We start from the raw sequence: 8,083 nt of genomic DNA, 5'->3' as shown, positions 1-8,083 counted from the left end.
GGCGGCGGCGGCAGCGGCCGGAGCTCTGGGGAGGAAGCTGCTTCCTGGAGGGGGCGCACACTCCCCTGAGATCGCCCTTTACCTGACCTGAAGTCTTTTCTTGTCTCTCAGCCGGGGGAGTGGGATACCTCTCTATCCTACCCCAAGGGGACGCCGGTCGCCTGAGGAGCCCCCAGCCCAGAGCTCAGTGGTCCTCACCTTGCACATTTCTTAAACCCCACAAAGCCCCTAATCCCGAGGAGCCCTGGACCCGTTTCCGCGAGTTCCTTCCTTTCATCCATCCCACGAGTTCCACGTTTAAACTCCTTCTGAGCCTCCCTCGCCCCTAACGCCTTGTCCCAGGTCTCACTCTGTAATCCGAGGAGTCTCCTAGCCGCCACCCCGGGGACCCAGCCCTTCCTCTCCAACTGCTTTCCTCTGCAGGCCTCGCCAATGCTTCCTAAACAGCTTTGCGCTCTTTGAGACCCTCATCTCCGTGGGGCGGGAGATCCTTCCTCCTTGGGTCACCCGATCCACCCGACTCTCTTCCTTTGAGCGGCGTGGAGGCAGAGGTAAGAAGCGGAATGTGAGGAGGTCACAGGCTGTGTGTTTGGGCCTGGCCCAACTTCCCGTTGCTACCACCCGCTCCGGGTAGTTGTGCGGACCCTTTCTGTAAGTGCTCGGTGAAGGGCGGTCTTGGGAGTCACGGTGGCCGAGTGGTTAAGGCGTTGGACTCGAAATCCAATGGGGTTTCCCCGCACAGGTTCGAATCCTGTTCGTGACGGCCGCTTTTTTCCCCCTTCAGGGTGTGTGTGTGAAGGAAACCTCTTGCCTTCCACGTGTCTTTCGTGCCCTTCCCTTTCTGTATCGGAAACAGAATCCAGAAGGTCTTACCCCTGGATTTGGGGGAAGGAAGGGGCTGAGGGTGACCACAAGAAGCGTTTAATGATGTACAGCTGTATTGGCTGCTAGGATACAAAGCACTTAGAGAATTCTGTAACTTCAGGTTTGCAAGCAGAGTTTCCACATACCTTGTTTCATTCTTTCCAGAGGGCGTAGCAAAGGATTTGGTTCAAGAAGGGTTAAGTTTTGCTCGGGAATGTGAATGCCAATTGTGCTTTTAATAGTCAAAATTGGAGTTTCCAGATAAAGAGGGCACCCCTGAATTTAATGACCAGACGTCACATCTTGTAGGTCTCTGTACCGTGAAGATCCTGGAAACAAGGCGTTCTCTCAGTGGGATTTCCCTGAGGTGCTACATCTCAGGGATCACAGAGCTTGTGGGGAATAATCTATTGAAACATCAACACTGCCAATCTGGCTGGAGGCAGAGTGTGCGAAGATAAACTCACTTTTTATCGAGGGCTTATTATGTGACAGGTAGTGTTCTAAATTCTCCGTGTTCCAAGTTCCTAGCTAGGGAATTGATCCTTCTCCAAGCCTCCGGTACTCACTTTAGCCGGTTCTTCCTCTTCCCAATTTCTCACTGTGGGGAATATCTAGGATTCTTGTTGAGGATGTTCTCTTTGTATTTGATTTCTTGCACAGCCACGTCTCCAAGAAGATTCCCCAGAGGGCAGGGATTCAAAGGTAATTCATAGCGTTTTTTACACATTTATATTTTGGAGTTTCCCACTTTTCTATCATTGCTCATGCTGTTTTTTCCATTTATGCTGTTTTTTCCTTGCCACTTCTTCCCCCCACCATACCACTATCCCCCCATACTTTCTATCCTGTGTCTCTTTACCTGCTCTTTGAGGTTCTTGATTTCAACAGCTAGAACCTATCAGTCTACCACTACCACCCATTAGGTTGTATGCAAGGCATCTCCTTTTACGTGCTTCTGCAAAATTTGATTAAAATAAAATAAGTTATATTTATTCTACCTCCTAAACGGTCTCAACTGTGTCTACTTTTCTCAGAAGTGAGTGCAGGCTGGACCCCCCACCCCTTGCTGGAGCCTTCATGTGAGGACTGCACGCGTTGATTTATGTAATGCATCTACATTGTATATCTATCCACACTGATATTATCTAAAGCATCCACTGTTGCCAGGGACCTTAAACCCTTTCATGGTCCCTTTTTTCTCTTCTCCCCACTCTCTCATATTCACTACATTTCATCCACTGGTATTCTTTTAGTTCCTGGTATAGTATTTGTCTATGTTCATGCTGTTCTCTGCCTGAAATCATCTCTCATCCTCACTTTCTTCTCAGTCTCCATTAAATATTGGTTCTCCTGGGAAGTCTTCTCTAACCACTAGTCACTCACATATCCTATTCCCTTATCTTACTATGTGAAATCTTTCTTCCCTTGTAGAATATACACTCTTGGCACATTTAAGCCACTCCAAAAAAATCTTTTTGAGTACATGGATTTTTTTTTAACGTGTACATATTTTAATCTTCACTCAGGCTGGAATGCGTGAGAGCTTCTTGAGAGGACTGTGTATTTTATTCTTTTTTGCACCTCCTCTATTAGGCCTTAGACATAGATGTGATTAAAAAAAAAAGTACTGAATGAATATAATCTAATAAATTCTATACTGTACTTCCTACCAAATCCCGGTTTTGCACATGCTCTCAAATTTAATTATCTGAAGATCCAAGACCAAGACGGACCAGCAGAGGGCAGCAGACAACTATGTTGCGAGGAGAAGGAGGCCTCATGGTTTACAAAATGGAGGATCTGGATCCAGAATAAGCTGGTTGAGATTGTTTGGTACTTGAGATACTACTTTTCATTCTCAAATGCTTCCCTTGTAGTGTTGGAGGTGAGAGGCCAAGAGTTTGAACTGTCATGCACAAGAAAGAATTTCGAAATTTTACCATCCCCATTGCCCATCACAATTTCTTCACCCTTCCATCCCAACAAATCTTATCTTTCTATCCTTCTGTTTTTCTTTGTGTTTCATAATCAAGCCCCCTTTCTTACTATGCTTACGTATTTATTATATTCTACCCACTGGCATTCTTTAGTTTCTGATTCAATATTTGGCCTTGCTCTTCTGCCCTGAAGTTACCTTCTGCACCTAGGCTTGCAAGCCCCACTCATTTCAACTTCCTCAAGAACCTTCCATGAATAGCCTTTCATAACAAATTAAAATTCTCCTACTCTACTCATTCAATCCTTCAATAATTCAGGACAAACAAAACAATACCTTCACTTGACACTTCCAAATCACCATGTTGTTTTCTACTTTTTTTTGTTTTTAAATATATACCCTCTGCCTCTAGCTCCATGCTATCTTTAATACCCAGTGGTAGAAAACCTCACTATGTTTGAAGCCATTGATTTCTTACTGGGCTTGAGAGACATTGTACATTCTTGCTTTTCTCTTAGAACACTGTTTCTCCATCTCATTTATTTTCTCCCTTCTTCTGTGAAGTTCTACGAAAGCTTTGCTCTTCTCCCTCCTCCCAAGCCAGAAACCCCAAACCACTATTCCAAGCATGAACTTTCAGCCACACCTTGGTCCTATATCTCAGGCTGCCTTGTTGTTTAGTTGCTAAGTTATGTCTGAATCTTTTGCGACCCCAAGGACTGTAGCCTGCCAGGCTCCTCTGTCCATGGGATTTCCCAGGCAAGAGTACTGGAGTGGGTTGCCATTTCCTTCTCTAGGGGTCTTCCTAACCTGGGGATCAAACCTGCATCTCCTGCTTGACAGGCAAATTCTTTACTGCTGAGCCACCAGGGAAGCCCCATACTGCTAGCTGCCTATATGTCTGCATAGCTGACCTAATGTCACCTAAAACACAAAACTTTTTCCTTCCCTGAATCACATTTTCAACTTTTTTCATTTGTTAATACTATTCTCTCAATTCCATCTAGTTTCCAACCTTAAGAATTACCAGACATTTTCTTTTCTGCCATACCCATCATTCATTAATCATTGCTTCCTCCATCATATCATCTATTTCACCCTTTGTTACAGTGGCCTTCCAGGTGCCCCAGTTTCGCCATACTTAAAAATCTCTGAAACACTGCTTTCATCATATTAATCTCATCTAGGAATTTCAGTGCCCCATCTGTTCAAACACATTCTCCTATCATCAATATGCCCTGCCTAAATCACCCGTTTTTTTAATCCTTGTGTCCTTCCAGTAAGATAGCCCCAAACTAAATGGGCTGGACTTAAGTCACAGCCTCATTCCTTCTTTTCCTCGTGAAGTTCCTTCTGTCTCCTCACCTTAAAACCAATGACTAGCTAATTCTACCCTATACTGATTTTTTTTTTTTAAGCTGCAGATTCTTAGATTTTCATCGTTTGCTTTTATGTGACTAAAAAGCTAATGTGGGGAAATCAAACATGCAGAACTTATCTCCTTCCAATTTGTCAACTTGTTCCAGATGTTACGAGGCTTGGATCTCTGTAGTTTATCCAGTAAAGCAAATCATTAGAGGACCCAAGCTGAAATGATCTCAACCTACACTTATTTCAGGAATGCTATCATTGCACAAAACATTTCTGGAGCTCCTTCATGGCTAGTTTATGAGCTGCATTTAAATGATTGATTACTTCAAAATTACTTAAAAAAAGAAAAGCTGAAGCATTAGCCACCTTTATCATGCATCTTATTTTCCAGATTTTGTTCCAGATTACTTCTGGAATTCCCTAAGGTCAAATTCTTAGCCTTCTGTTCTCTCCTTTAGTGGCTGCTATCATTCCTGGAATTTCTTGATAATTCCCAAATCCACCTCTTTAACCCTAACTTCTTGCTCTTAAGCTGTAGACCCACATTTCTATTTTCTAGCCAGCCCCTTCTATGGGGAAGTACTTCCAACCCATTTTTCCCCAAATGAGCTCATTACTTCATTCTTGAAACCTGCTCATCCTCTTCTGCTTGCTATTCAGGTTAATGACATGTCCTCTCACTCACAGACTAGAAACCTCAGACTTTATCTGTGACTCATCTTTAGTTAATTGCCTCTTTTTATGTGCACTGGTTAGCAACTCAGGGTCTGGAATGAATTCTGGGTTCAAATCCTAGTTCTGATTATTACTATTTTAAAAAAGAAATTTGGCCACAACCCACAGCATGTGGGATCTTAGTTCTGTGACCAGGGATTGAACCCATGCCCCCTGCATTGGAAGGATGATTCTTAACCACTGGACTGCCAGGGAAGTCCCCCAGTTCTGATTATTAGCTACATGAACTTTGTCCTTTGTCTCAGTTTCCCCACATAGAAAGTGATGATGATAAACTCTTTATAAAACTGCTTGGATGACTAGATGCTTAATATTTAGCTCGTGACTCACAATACATGCTCAATCTGGCTGTTAGTCCCTTTCCTCACTGCCAATATCTGATCCTATTTGGAACTCAGCTCCAGTGATTCCTGGGAAGCCTTCCCTCCTGCATCCCACCAGGGTAGGGTAGGAAGTTGACCCCTTTCCTCCTCATTGTCCCATTGCATTAAACTCTTACATATTAGCGGTATGCTATTCTGTATTTCCCATTATTTGTTCAAGTGTATGTCACCCAAGCTTCAAATTCCTTTCAAGAAATATACAATTATTTGTATATCTCAAATGCCCAGAACCCCATCTGGCACTTGACACTTATGCTATAAATTTTGGCTGAGTGAATCCTGTCAGTTACCAAGGTCAGTTACCTGTTGATTTTCCTCCCCTCCTCTGTCCTCTTTCCAGGTCTATTTCAAGCTCTAATCCTCTCACGTGAATTACTGCAAAGCTTACTAATGTTGTCGTCCAATTTTCATTGTTTTTCTATCATCACTAGAACCATGAATTGCAAGTCACTTCTCTTCTCAAGAACTTATCTGTAAAACTAACATCCAAATTCCCTGCCATATCAAAGCTTTCCAGGAATCGGCCCCAAATTATTTTTAGTCTTCCATTACTTCTTTCAACAAACTCTATGCTTCAGATCACATTGTTCCTTCTTCAACATCCTTCACTTCCAATTGTTTTTATTCATGCTATTATTTCAGCCTAAAACAGAAGTTGCAAACTCTGGTGAACCATGGTTTTTTTTTTTGGCCCACATTAAAAAAATTGAGCCAACATTTAAAAGTTGTGACATTTAGCATAAGCATTAGGATGGCCACAAGTTTTTGAAAAAATCACAAGGGCAGTGTTGGGTCCCTATTCTTGTATAGCAGTAACCAATCAGATCTGTACTGCCAGCTGCCCCTTCTCTCGGGGCACATATTTGTCACCTCGCCAGCTTCAAAAACCTCTCAATAATGGAAGTGTACAGTGAAGAGATTGGGGTAATAGTGGGACAACTGAGCCTATGTTCTAATGTTAACACAACATAAAGAACATCTCCTCTGAGATGTCTTTTATCCCCAGAACTGGTGAACTTCCCTCTCTCTGACTCCACACTTCCACAGCTGAGGGCCTGGGTTCAGTCTCAGGTTGGGGAACTAAGATCCCACAAGCCACATGGCATGGCAAAAAGAAAAAAAAAAAAGAATCTCTCTGACTCTAGATCTAATCTTGTTTAGGAAAAATAGCGGTTTGAAGAATAAGTTAAAGGACATTGTGAAAAAGGAATCAAATTCAAAAGACCACTCTCTGGACAATTGACTCTATTCTCTTCTTCAAATTAATGTTACCAAAAAAAGGTTGTTTCAGGAATCCAGACAGAGTTAAAACACATAACCTGGTGTAACCACATGGTTCCTGGATTAGATCCAGGTTGGACAGTAATCAGCTCTAAAAGTATTTTTCTTAGGACAATTGGGGAACTGTGAATATAAGTTTGTATTAGATTAAGGATACATTGTTAATTTTAAGCATTTGTTATTTTGACAATGCAGAAAAATTCTGACTTTTCAAAGGCATATACTAAAAAAAACAAAACAAAAAATTAAAACGAGCAACCCTCTTTAATTCTCTGCCCATTCACCTGACCTTAAAATAGGTTGGCACATTTTCTATCAAGGACCAAGTAGCACATATTTTAGGTTTTGCCATAGTTCAATGGCAGGTACTCAGCCCACTGCTGTAATCTGAAAGCAGCCAGAGACAATATACATAAACACAAATGGGCATGGCTGTGTTCCAATACAACTTTTTTTCTTTAAAATCAGGCAGCAAGATACAAGTTGTAGTTTGCCAACCTCTGATCTAGAACAAGATACCACGTCCCAACCTCTGATGTAGAACAAGATACCACATCTCCCAGAAAAGTCTTTCCTGGAACCCATGGCTTTATCTTCAGTCTGCTCACATACTGCTTGTGGCAAGATCCACTTCCCACATTTATGATGTCTTATTATATACTCTGATGCTGGGAAAGATTGAAGGCAGGAGGAGAAGGGGACAACAGAAGATGAGATGGTTGGATGGCATCACCAACTTGATGGACATGAATTTGAGCAAGCTCCAGGAGTTGGTGATGGACAGGGAAGCCTGGCGTGCTGCAGTCCATGGGGTTGCAGAGTTGGATATGACTGAGCAACTGAACTCAACTGATTAAACATTTATCTCCATCGGGGAGTAACTTCTGTGAAGGTAGGTGCCATTTTGCTATATGAACCACCAGCCCCAGCCCCACCCTAGTTGAGTTCTTGCAGAATAGACATTCAGTGAGTATTGTTTCCAAAAACCAGGCCTACCCTAAAAGATTTGGCATCATTCATGACATTCAAAAGAATGAGCAGCAGGTTCTAAACATAATTTTAAAGAAGCTTAAAAAAAAAAAAGCACTACTGGTCTCACTAGAGCATATATATTGCCACTTGTGGTCTATACCATGATGTGCTTATCAGTATCTTCTAATCAGATCTTGTGTATTGAAAGTGTAGTAGATTCATTGGGCACAGGAATGTCCTTATGCTTTTTTTTTGCCCCTCTAAAGTGTCTAGAGTACTATTAGATTTATTAGGTGCACAGTAAATGCTCAACAAATTTAAAATACAGTACTGTGGTAAAAGATTTTTTTTTTCTCATGATAGGGAGAAAGTGACAGCAAATGCCCACAGAAGGGTTTATCAGGTTTGACAACCACAGCAGGTACAGTCATTCTAGGTTCCTTTCCTCATGTTTCCTTTTTTTGGTTAGGTGGAGGTTTCTCTGCCTGCCATGGAATCCCAGATTCCAAAGCAAAGGTGTTTGTGGAACAAGGGGGAA

The 8,083-nt window shown here is 42.2% G+C and overlaps 1 non-coding gene across 1 annotated transcript; it reads left to right on the top strand.

Moving 5' to 3' along the window:
- The first annotated feature begins 681 nt into the window (after positions 1 to 681).
- TRNAS-CGA (transfer RNA serine (anticodon CGA)) lies at positions 682 to 763 on the top strand. Its single transcript has one exon. It is a non-coding gene; the product is annotated as a tRNA-Ser (tRNA).
- Positions 764 to 8,083: the final 7,320 nt, after the last annotated feature.

The sequence above is a fragment of the Giraffa tippelskirchi genome, chromosome 4 (assembly GCF_054371585.1).
Source record: "Giraffa tippelskirchi isolate mGirTip1 chromosome 4, T2T-mGirTip1v1.2.pri, whole genome shotgun sequence".
Lineage (NCBI taxonomy): Eukaryota > Metazoa > Chordata > Mammalia > Artiodactyla > Giraffidae > Giraffa > Giraffa tippelskirchi.
Note: the sequence above shows the minus strand (reverse complement) of the source record. Positions and strands in the feature narration are given on the sequence as shown.